Here is a 13,197-nt window from a genome sequence, read left to right as displayed (position 1 = left end):
TTTTATGTGAGGGTTTTTCTGTTCATTAACACAGATAATGTAAAATAGCCTCATTTCTGGGGTTGTTAAAGAATCCTTTCACTACTGACTTAACACTGCATCAAGATAGTAATAAAAATCTTTAATAAGAGCCTTCTCGCTGGTATCCAAAATAATGGTAAACTGTGGGAATCCAATAGCATTATTGATTATTAATCAAATACCACACCAATAACATTCCTGATTAACATGTGACAAATACAATAAAATCTTGGCTTAGCTAGCATTTTAACCCACTGCTAACATGCTGACAGTCTCTCTCTGATCTAATTTGTCTTTTATTTTTACACACAGACGAGGCCATAGTCAGGAATCAGTGATGAAAAATTACACAGCAATAATAACATTCATCCTGGTGGGACTAGCAGATGACCCAAATCTATAGATTCTGCTTTTTATTTTTCTGTTTCTAACCTACTTGTTGAGTGTGGTAGGGAATCTGACCATCATCACTCTCACCTTGGTGGATTCCCAACTTAAAACACCCATGTATTTTTTCCTCTGGAATTTCTGCATCTTGGAAGTGTCATTTACAATGGTCTGCATTCCTAGATTCCACTACACAATGGCATCTGGGGACAACACTGTTACCTACAATGCATGTGCCACTCCATTATTTTTTGTTATCATCCCGGGTGTGACTGAATTTTTTTTCCTGAAGACCATGTCTTATGACCACTATGTGGCCATCAGCAAACCTTTCCATTACATGACCATCATGAACAAAATGGTCTGCATCAAGTTCCTTATTGGATGTTACATGATTGCTCTAATCATTGACATCCCGCCATTTGACCTGGGCTTTGAGCTCGAGTTTTGTGACTCTAATGTCATAGATCACTTTGGCTGTGATGCTGCTCGCATCACAAAGATTACCTGCTCAGACACAGGGTTTATAGAGTGATTTGTCTTGCTCCTGGCTGTGTTGACACTCATTTTCACCTTGGTGTGTGTAATTCTGTCCTACACATACATCATCAGGACCATTCTCAGATTCCCTTCCGCCCAGCAAAGGAAAAAGGCTTTTTCTACTTGTTCTTCCCATGTAATTGTGGTTTCAAACACTTACGGAAGCTGCATCTTTATATCAAACCTCATGCAAAAGAAGGGGTTGTTATTAATAAGGTGGTGTCAGTGCTTACCACCTCAGTTGCTCCAGTGAGGAATCCCTCCATTCATACTCTGAGGAGCAAGCAAGTGGTACAAGCTTTCAAAGACATGATCAAAAGGGTTGCATCTATCTCAAAGAACTAAAGGACTAGTGAGGACAGAATGACAAATTATAAAAGAATTCCTGATCTCCATTTTATTTTTCCCTAATTGTATTTTGTTCATAGTTTTACATATATCACAGCCCCATTCTGTTACACCTGGTGCCCACTATAATACACATATTAAATTTTTAGCTTAATCTATTCCCTGAAATACATGGGAATAAATATGCAGTAAACACTTTAACAATACACCTGTTATTACTTACAGAACCAAGAAATTTAGACGGTATCAATTTACTACAATGTTAGTACTCAGCTACCCTTCTTGCACTGATATGTCCTGATCTGAATACCAAATTTCCCAGGAACATCAGTGAGGATGATCTATATCTACAGGAATGGCCTAATGATCACTCTACTGGAAAAAAAAACCACTATTTTATCTCTCCCACTTTTCAGGGAGATTTAAATATAGGCTAAAATTTTCCTCTAATAATATTTGCTTAAAAGTTGTACAAGTTCTTTTCCTAAATAGAATTTCATATTCTTATCATCTGTGTGTCTCTGTGTATGTCCATGTGCATTTGTTTCCATATTAGAATGTCAGCTTAACAGGCTTAAAAAGATTGATGGAACAGACAAAATGTAAATGACAGCTTATGCTTGCATTCTGTTCTTGCAATCCAAGTTATTCACTATAATGACTTTTCTAGGTACAAAAATTCAAACTCAATTACAAAAGCTTATAAAATGAACCAATGAAGAAAGAATAAACTAAGTCCCCAGTTTTTGCCTTTCAACTTAGTGCCTTCTCCCCACTACCTCCTTCTTCCATCATAATTTTCTGTTTACCTGATGCTCAAGAAAGATACATGTTGTACCAGGAATCAGAAAGTCCAGGTTGCAGCCAGGCTTTTACTACCACCACTTCAGACAAATCTTTTAACTTTCCTCATCCCTTCCTATTTCAGGATGGAATAAGTTGGGGGAGTAAGGTAGCTAGAAAACAGGAAAGAATTCCCAGTTATATTTGGGGGCACTGTCCCATGATGATTCATAAGACTAAAAAGCTGGGCCTTATGGAACCAGAGGTAAACAATTAATGAGTCTTATCTTATACTAAAAATTACATGAAGGGAAATGAACCTTCATTCCCCCCAATCCTATTCACAGTCTGTCCACTGGAAATCACCCACCAGCTGCATAAAAATGCTTTTTAAAATAAAATGAGAAAGAAAGATTTGTGGGAATTCTGAACTGTGCACTAAGCAAAGCTTGGTTCTTAAGTCAGGTTAGCAAGCTAAAAGAACAATTAAAGGATATATTCAGTTTGCTAAGGTTAGGTAAAATTAAAGGTATAGCTGAAGATAATGATATTTTTATCTTTTTCACCTAACTTGAGAATGAATAATCTCCTAACCATATGACATATTTGTTCCTATTATTTTATTAATTGATTTCTCCTTCTCTGGACACTAGGGTCTGTCCTTCACTAAATACGAAACTCCATAAAGTCCAAGATTGTGTCTACTTTTACTTGTCACCCGCATTTCAAATAGAGTTAAACTCCATGTACCTGTTCCACTGAGCTGAAGATAGCCTCTGCCATTGTCACCCTAGCCCCAACCCAGGTAATACAAAGGTCTCATGGTATTACCAAAGCCATGGAGAAGCTTGTCCAGGCAATTAGAGTTAAAGTGATATAACTTTAATATATTAATATAATATAATATAAATTTAATATTAATATTGATAACTTGATATTACTTAGATTTTATTCTACACTAATATTTATTCATGTATGAGTGATTAGTGATTCTCTCTGCTAAGATATAGTTAAACTAGCTTTTATACATGTCGATAGTAAGGTGGGGAAAAGAACGTAGTTCAAGATTGCTATGGAAGTAAGAAGTATATATTTAAAATTCATAACTTTTTTTAAATTCATAACTTAGTAAGTACCTCAAATGGTGAAACCACATGTGGAATGAAATAAGTTAAAGGAAAAAGAGAAAAAAATATTTGTCCACAACTTCCTTCTGTATTCCTGCCATATGATTAGATGACCCCTCCTGATCAAGGACATGATTGTCATCCTGTCCTCCCTGACCCCCTTGTGTAAGAGAAGCTCTTGCTCATTCCAAGATGCAGCACTTGCATCTTATGATGGATTGCTGTCAGGCTCCTCAACATTAAAACATGGTTGGTCTGTCCAAACCCAGCTCTTGATTGTTGATTCCAGAAGAATGACCACTTGCTATCCCATGGTCATATACTCTGTATCTACCAAGGCCCATTAGCACACCAGGGTTTTTTTTTTTTTTTTTTTCCAAAAGGTGTGTAACTCTCCAGTGAAGATGGTTTGGCCTTGTCTCTCAGGCAAATTACCACAACTTTTTTAAACTTAATACATCACACATTTATTATCTTACAGCTTCTATGGGTCAGCAGTCTGGACGCAGCTTTCTCCTTAAAGACCAGCAGGAGAATATTTTGCTTCAGCCTGTTAAGATAGAGTCTTATATGATATAACATAATCATGGGAGTGGCATCCCATTAGTTTTGTTACATAACACAACCAAATCAAAGGAGTAGCAGTCCCACTATATTTTTCATATCTGTTGGTTAGAATCAAGTAAATGGTTCTCTGTTCTCAAAGAGAGGGAACCACACAAAGGCATGGGCAGCAAGAGGTGGAAATTATTGAGTGCCAGACTAGGGTCTGTTTTCCATATCATGTGCATTAGGGTTCTCCAGAGAAACAGAAGCAATAGGATGTGTATAGAGAGAGAAGGATTAATTATAAGGAATTGGTTCACAAATTGTGGAGGTATGATAAGTCCAAAATTTGAAGGGTAAGCTAGCAAGCTGGAAACTCCAGATAGAATTGCAGTTCAAGTCTGAAGGGAGTCTGCTAGCACCATTCCTTCTTGCTCAGAGAGGTCAATCTTTGTTCTATTAAGGCCTTCGATTGGCTGGATGAAATCCACCCACATTATGGAGGGTAATCTGCTTTACTCAAAGTCTACTAATTTAATTGTTAATCTCTTCCCAAAAAACACACCCACAGAAACACCCAAAATAATGTGTCACTAAATATCTGGGCATCATGGCCCAACCAACTGACATATATTATTAACCCCTACATTGTCCCATCCCATTGGCCTTATAGAAATCATTTACATCATATTTCTCAAACACCTGATACATGTCACCAGCTGGTTTATGTCCCTTGCTGGGAATATAACACATCAATTCACCAGTACTGAAAGTTTTAACAATTAGACTATGTAGTAGGTTATACATCCTCTAAAGATGAACACATTAATATATATACTATCCCACAGAGTGCAGAGATTCATGATCCCTGAATTAACATATATTTTGGATACCCAAATTGTGAATTTGGCCTGGAGAGTTAAGATGGCATAGTAGTAGGTGGGCCTTATGCTTGCCTCATCCCTTGAACACAGCTAGGTAAATATCAAATCATTCTGAACACCCAAAAAAGTCTTCATCTGAGGACTGAAAGAAAAAACTGCATAATTAGAGGGAGAAAAAAGGCCACATCGTGGAAAGTAGAAGGTGCAGAGATTGATTTAGGGGAGAAAAGAGTCTAGACAGAGAAGGGAGCCCTGATGATGGAGAGAAAGACAGGAGAGAAGAGATAGAGATACAGATAGACAGAGATGATAGAGAAAGAGAGAGAGAGAGCGCAGAGCCCAGAGCATTGAGCAAGAAAAATACTTCCCCAAAGCCACTGACAGGGAAAATGAGAAGGGATGATCACCACAAGTTTTACAAGCAGTGGAGCTCAAAGTCTGAAGTTTTAGAAATACACACCATCACTGGAGTAGAGCCTGGTGGTACAGAGGTTCTCCTGTGGAGGAGGAGTGTAGAGCCCTGGGAGCAGACAGTGTGGTCTGAGGTTTCCCTGGGTTGCACTGGTCGAGACAGTAGCACTTCTTGGAGTGCATTTTGGAGAGGTGGCACTGCCTTTCAGAACAAAAGAGCCAATGAGTTCCATTGACCTGTACAGTTCATTAGCATAGGAGCAGAGACTCATGCTGAGTGCACTACTCTGGATACCAGCTTTTTCCTGTACATTACCATAAATTCCAAGCCCCTGCACATTCATGTGACTGTTCTGGGACAAACTGGCACCAGCCACAGCCCAGAAGAACCGTCCCTCAGAGGATCATAGCCAGGTCTCTAAAATTTAGAGTTTTGAAACCCAGCCAGCATGCCTGAGATAAAACACAGGAGCACTGTGCTGCCAGGTAGCAGACAGTTCAGACACAGAGAGGTTGGAGGCAGTGATCTGAGAGAAACCTGGGACAAATGAGGAGACATTTTTCACTCTTCTGTGAAGGCATCATTAACAGAAGTGGGCATGGACTCCCTTCTCTGGGGACAAGAGAGCTGGATGATGTCATTCCCCCACCCAACCCCTGCCCATAAGCATAGATAAACCTCAGTGTGCATAACAGCACCCCACAGTGGAGACTTGAGTCACTTACATACAAGCCCCACCATCCTGCAATCTGCAAGTGCTTCTGAACCAGGGCAAGTGTGCCTGAGACTCAGAGCAGCAGTGGAGCCCTCCCCCAGAAGACCAGCACAAACGCCTTGCATGCTCTAAGTCTGCTGATCATAGAGTGTTGGAAGTTCAGCACTAGGAAAAATAGAATCTAGCCTCTTATCAAGCAGACCAAAGCACACCTGTTTAAAACTCACCACACAGTGGACAAGATCCAGATGCTCCCCGCTGCAGGCAAGGAGAAATTCTGCAAAGGACTAACCTGCAGTAAACAGCAGCCAAAACACAACAGCAGACTGCACATAACACACACCAAAAACGCTTCCTGAAGCGTCAGGCCTTGGATAGTATGTGACTGCTTCTTAATATAGCCATTACTCTCAGTAGCAGGAATATAACAGTTGGAAACTTGGCTTTTCCAACACTAGGAAAACAGAGATCTAGATAAAATGCCATGACAGAAAAATTATTCAAAAGGAAGAACAAGAAGAGGTAACAGCCAAGGATCTAATCAAAACAGACATAATTAATATGCCTGAATTGGAATTTAAAACAACAATCATAAAGATACTAGCTGGAATACACTATGGAGTATTATGCCTCCATCAGAAAGGATGAATACCCAACTTTTGTAGCAACATGGACAGGACTGGGAGAGATTATGCTGAGTGAAATGAGTCAAGCAGAGAAAGTCAATTATCATATGGTTTCACTTATTTGTGGAGCATAACAAATAGCATGGAGGACAAGGGGAGATGGAGAGGAGAAGGGAGTTGAGGGAAATTGGAAGGGGAGGTGAATCATGAGAGACTATGGACTCTGAAAAACAACCTGAGGGTCTTGAAGGGTGGGGGCTGGGAGGTTGGAGGAACCAGGTGGTGGGTATTAGAGAGGGCATGGATTGCATGGAGCACTGGGTTTGGTGCAAAAACAATGAATACTGCTGTGCTGAAAAGAAATAAAAATTTAAAAAAAAAAGATACTAGCTGGACAAGAGAAAAACAAAGAAGATACCAGGGAATCCTTTAATGCAGAGATAAAAGACCAGACTAGTTTAGTCTGGCTGAAATAAAAAAAAAAATGCTATAACTGAGATGCAAAATCGTCTGGATATAATAACAACAAGGATGGAAGAAGCAGAAGAACAAATAAGTGAGATAGAATATAAAATTATGGAACATCATTTTGAACATTATTATGAAGCTAAAAAGAAGAGGAAAAGAAAAGTATTAGACCATCAATGTAGACTTAGGGAAATCAGTGACTCCATAAAACATAACATTCATAGGGCACCTGGGTGGCTCAATGGGTTAAAGCCTCTGCCTTCAGCTCAGGTCATGATCCCAGGGTCCTGGGATCGAGCCCTGCATCAGGCTGTCTGCTCAGCAGGGAGCCTTCTTCCTCCTCTCTCTGCCTGCCTCTCTGCCTACCTGTGATCTCTGTCTGTCAAATAAATAAATAAAATCTTTAAAAAAAAAAAACATAACATTCATATCATAGGAGTCCCAGAAGAAAAAGGGGAAATGGAGCAGAAGTTTTATTTGAGCAAATTATAGCTGAGAACTTCCCTAATGGGGGAAGGAAAAATACATCCAAATCCAGGAAGCACACAGAACTCCCATCAAAATCAACTAAAACAAGCCAACCCCAAGACATATTATAGTAAAATTTGAAAACTACAGAGATAAGGAAAGAATCCTGAAAGCAGCAAGAGAAAAGAAAACCCTAACTTATAAAGGAAGACAAGTAAGGTTGGCCGCAGATCTCTCCACAAACACTTGGCAGGTCAGAAGGCAGTGGCATGATATATTCAATGTGCTGAAGGGAAAAAATATGCACCCGAGAATACATTTTCAGGCAAAGCTATCATTCAGAATAGAAGGAGAGATAAAGAGTTTCCTTGACAAATGAAAACTAAAGGAGTTCATGACAACTAAGCCATCCCTGCAAGTTATATTAAAGGGACTCTTTGAGATGGAAAGAAAGACCATAAGCAACAGACTAGAAAGGAACAGAGAAAATCTCCAGAAACACTGACTTTATAGGTAAAACAATGGCACTAAAAACCTCTACCAATAATCACTCTGAATATAAATGGACTAAATGTTCCAATCAAAAGATTGTGTCCAATCAAAAGACACAGGGTATGAAAATGGATAAAAACAAGACCCATCTATATGATCCCTACAAGAGGCTAATTTTAGACCTAAAGTCACCTGTAGACTGAAAGTGAGGGGATGAAGAACCAACCATCTATCATGCTATCAGATGTCAAAAGAAAGCCAGAGTAGCCATATTTATATTGGACATATTTGATGTTAAAACAAAGACTACAACAAAAGATGAAGAAGGGCATTATATCATAATAAAGGGATCCAACAAGAATATCTAACAATTGTAAATATTTGTGCCCCAACTTGGGAACACCCAAATATATCAATCAATTAATAACAAACATAAAGAAATGCACTGATAACAATAGAATAATAGTAGGGGACTAACACCCCCACTTAAAGCAATGGACACATCATTAAAGCAGAAAATCAGTAAGGAAATAATGGCTTTGAATGACACATTGGACCAGATGGACTTAACAGGTACATTCAGAACACTTCATCCTAAAACAGCAGAATACACATTTTTTTCATTTTTTTAATATCTTAATTTTATTTTTTTCAATATTCCAAGATTCATTGTTCATGCACCACACCCACTGCTTCATGAAATACTCACCGCCTTAACACCCACCACCAAGCTCACCCAACCTCCACCCCGACCCCTCCAAAATCCTCAGTTTGTTTCTCAGAGTCCATAGTCTCTCATGCTTCAGTCTTCCCCTCCAATTTCCCCTAATTCACTTTTCCTTTCCTTCTTCATGTTATTCCTTATACTCCACAAGTAAGCGAAACCATATGATAATTGACTCTCTCTGCTTGACTTATTTCACTCAGCATAATCTCCTCCAGTCCTGTCCATGTTGCTACAAAAGTTGGGTATTCATCCTTTCTGATAGAGGCATAATATTCCATTGTATAGATGGACCACATCTTCTTTATCCATTCATCTGTTGATGTTCATAGCAACACACATTCTTTTTGAGTGCACAAGGGACATTCTCCAGAATAGATCACATACTAGGTCACAATCAGGCCTCAAGAAGTACAAAAAGACTGAAATCACTACCATGCATATTTTCAGACCACAATGATATGAAACTTAAAGTCCACCACAAGAAAAAATTGGAAAGACCACAAATACATGAAGGTTAAAGAACATGCTAGAACAAATGAATGGAAATTAAGAAACTAAAGGAGAAATTTTAAAAATACATGGAAACAAATGAAAATGAAAATATGACAGCCCCAAACCTTTGGGATGCAACAAAAGTGGTTATAAGAGGTAAGTATATAGCAATACAAACCTACCTCAAGAAGTAAGAAAATTTCAAATACACAATCTAACCTTACACCTAAAGGAACTAGAAAAGGATCAGCAAATAAAGCCTAAAGCCAGAAGAGGAAGGGAAATAATAAGATTAGACCAGAAATAAACAATATAGAAACAAACAAAACAGTAGGATATCAATAAAACTAGAAGGTTGTTCATTGAAAGAATTAATAAAATTCATAAGTCATTAGCCAGACTTATCAAAAAGAAAAGAGAAATGACCCAAATAAGTAAAATCATGAATGAAAGGGGAGAGATCACAACCAATACCACAGAAACACAAACAACTGTAAGAGAATGTTATGAAAAATTAGGTCACCAAGTTTAAGAATCTGGAAGAAAGGGAGAAATTCCTAGAACATAAACCACCAAAACTGAAACAGGAAGAAATAGAAAATTTGAACAGATGAATAACCAGCAAAGAAATTGAATCAGGAATCAAAAATCTCCCAACAAATAAAAGTCCAGGGCTGGATGTCTTCCCAGGAGCATTCTCCCAAACATGTAAAGAAGACCCACAGCTAATACCATCCTCAATGGAGAAACAAACTGAGGGTTTTGGAGTGGAGGAGGGTGGGTGGTTGGGTGAGCCTGGTGGTTGGTATTAAGGAGGGTACATATTGCATGGAGCACTGGGTGTGGTGCATAAACAATGAATCTTGGGACACTGAAAAAAATTTAAAAAACTAAAATAAATTTTTTTAAAAAGATAAAAAGCTTCTGCACACTAAAGGAAACAATCAACAAAACTAAAAAGCATCCTAAAGAATGGGAGAAGATATATGCAAATAACATATGATACAGGGTTAGTATCCAAGACCTATAAAGAACTTATCTTGGGATCCCTGGGTGGCTCAGTTGGTTAAGCGGCTGCCTTCAGCTCAGGTCATGATCCCAGCATCCTGGGATCAAGTCCCACTGAGTCCTTGCTCAGCGGGGAGCCTGCTTCTCCCTCTGCCTCTGCCTACCACTCTGTCTGCCTGTGCTCACTCTCTCAATCTCTCTCTCTCTAACAAATAAATAAGTTTTTTAAAAATCTTAAAAAAAAAGAACTTATCTCAACAACCAAAAAATCAATAATCCAGTAAGAAATGGGCAGAAGACATGGTTAGATATTTTTCCAAAGAAGATACACACATGGCTAACAGACACATGAAAAGATGGTCAATATCACTCATCATCAAGGAAATACAAATAAAAGCCATGATGAGAAACCACCTCACACCTGTCAGAATGGCTAAAATTAATAACACAGGAAACAACAGATGTTGATGAGGGTGCAGAGAAAGGGGAATCCTCTTACACTGCTGGTGGTAAAGGGAAACTGGAAACTGTGGAGGTTCTTCAAAAAGTTAAAAATAGAACTATCCTATGATCCAGGAATTGCACTACTAGGTATTTACCCAAAGGATACTGATACAAAGGGACACATGGACCCTGATGTTTATAGCAGCATTATCAACAATAGTCAAATTATGGAAAGAGCCCAAGTGTCCACCAACTGATGAATGAATAAAGAAGATGTGTGTATACACATATATACAATGAAATATTACTCAGCCGTCAGAGAGAATAAATTCTATCTAACCTTTTGCAATGACGTGGATGGAACTAGAGTGTATTACACTAAGTTAAATAAGCCTGTCAGAAAAAGACAAATACCATATAATTTCACTCATATGTGGAATTTAATAAATAAAACAGATGAACATATGAGAAAGGCACAGAAAGGAAGAAAAGGAAACAAATCATAAATGACTCTTAAAAATAGAGAACAAACTGTGGGTTGATGGAAGAAGGTGGGTAAGAGATTGGCTAGATGGGTGATGGGTTTTAGGAGGGAATTTATGAAGAGCACTGGATGTTGTAAGTGATGAACCACTGAATTCTGTTCCTGAAACCAATAGAGGAGGAGGAAGAGGAGGAAGACCTGCCCTATGGGACAACACGGATGAACCTGGAGGATATTACCCTAAATAAAATAAGCCAGTCGCAGAAGAACAAACACTGTGTAATCTCATTTATGTGGGATAAATAAATAATCAAACTCATAGAAGTAGAGAATAGAATGGGGCTTATCAGGGTCTAGGGGGTGGGGAAAAGGGAGTTGTTTATGGGTATGAATTTTCATTTATGCACATGAATAAGCTCTAGATATCTGCTGTACAACATGATGCTTATAGTTAACAATACTGTATTATGCACTTAAAAATTATTAAGAGGGTAGGTTTCCTGTTAATTAAGCACTTACCACATTTTTTAAAAACCTAAAGTGGCATAAGGAAACTTTTAGATGTGATGGATTAGGTTTTCTACCTTGATTGTGGTGATAGTCTCATGAGTATATGCCTATGTCCAAACACATCAAATTGTATACATTAAATACATGCAGTTTTTTATATATCAATTATACTTCAATAAAGTTGTTTTAAAAAAAGAAATAATGTCTGAAGTTCTATGCACAGACTATTTCCTTCTAGAATATGCTCTTGTCAAGTACATACACACCTGCTGCTTTGATATTGATGACTATATATCTGGAAAAGTGAGTATGATAATTAACTTATTATAACATTTCAATGCAGTCTTCTTAATAAATAATCTTGACTGTAAAAAAAAATGTGGAGGGTGCCTGGGTGGCTCAGTGGGTTAAGCCGCTGCCTTCAGCTCAGGTCATGATCTCAGGGTCCTGGGATCGAGTCCCACATCGGGTTCTCTGCTCGGCAGAGATCCTGCTTCCCTCTCTCTCTCTCTGCCTGCCTCTCCATCTACTTGTGATCTCTCTCTGTCAAATAAATATGATCTCCCTGATATGAGGGAGAGGAGATGCAACATGGGGGGTTGAGGGGGTAGGAGAAGAGTAAATGAAACAAGATGGGATTGGGAGGGAGACAAACCATAAGTGACTCTTAATCTCACAAAACAAATTGAGGGTTGATGGGGGGAGGGGGTTGGGAGAGGGAGGTGGGGTTATGGATATTGGGGAGGGTATGTGCTATGGTGAGTGCTGTGAAGTGTGTAAACCTGGCGATTCACAGACCTGTACCCCTGGGGATAAAAATATATGTTTATAAAGCTGTAAAAAAAAAAAAAGAAAAAAGAAAGGATGAATACCCAAGTTTTGTAGCAACATGGACGGGACTGGAAGAGATTATGCTGAGTGAAATAGTCAAGCAGAGAGAGTCCAATTATCATATGGTTTCACTTATTTGTGGAGCATAACAAATAGCATGGAGGACAAGGGGAGATGGAGAGGAGAAGGGAGTTGAGGGAAATTGGAAGGGGAGGTGAACCATGAGAGACTATGGACTCTGAAAAACGATCTGAGAATTTGAAGGGGTGGGGGGTGGGAGGTTGGGGGCACCAGGTGGTGGGTATTGTAGAGGGCACGGATTGCATGGAGCACTGGGTGTGGTGCAAAAATAATGAATACTGTTATGCTGAAAAAATAAAAAAATTTAAAAATAAATAAATAAATAAAATCTTTTAAAAAAATGTGGAAAAAATAGAAAAGCTTCTAGATGAAAACTAGGAGAGTATCTCCACAATCTTAGGATAAAGAATATTTTTCAAACTCAAAACAAAAAGCACAGGGACGCCTGGATGGCTCAGTTGGTTAAGCAGCTGCCTTCGGCTCAGGTCATGATCCCAGCGTCCTGGGATCGAGTCCCACGTCGGGCTCCTTGCTCACCGGGGAGCCTGCTTCTCCCTCTACCTCTGCCTGCCATTCTGTCTGCCTGTGCTTGCTCTCTCTCCCTCTCTCTCTCTGACAAATAAATAAATAAAATCTTAAAAAAAAAAAAGCACAAATTATTAAAGAAAAGCCTGGTAAGTTGGACTACTTTACAATTACATCAATTTACAACTTGTCAAGTTCACTCATCAAGAAACATTAGAGAATAGAAGGCAACCCAGAGAGTGGGAGAATATATGCAAAAAATATATACAAAATATACA

General features: G+C 38.7%; 1 pseudogene; it reads left to right on the top strand.

The window, feature by feature from the left end:
• Positions 1 to 358: 358 nt before the first annotated feature.
• LOC125106066 (olfactory receptor 6C2-like) lies at positions 359 to 1,293 on the top strand (annotated as a pseudogene).
• The last annotated feature ends 11,904 nt before the right edge of the window (positions 1,294 to 13,197 follow it).

Source organism: Lutra lutra, chromosome 8, assembly GCF_902655055.1.
Source record: "Lutra lutra chromosome 8, mLutLut1.2, whole genome shotgun sequence".
Lineage (NCBI taxonomy): Eukaryota > Metazoa > Chordata > Mammalia > Carnivora > Mustelidae > Lutra > Lutra lutra.
Note: the sequence above shows the minus strand (reverse complement) of the source record. Positions and strands in the feature narration are given on the sequence as shown.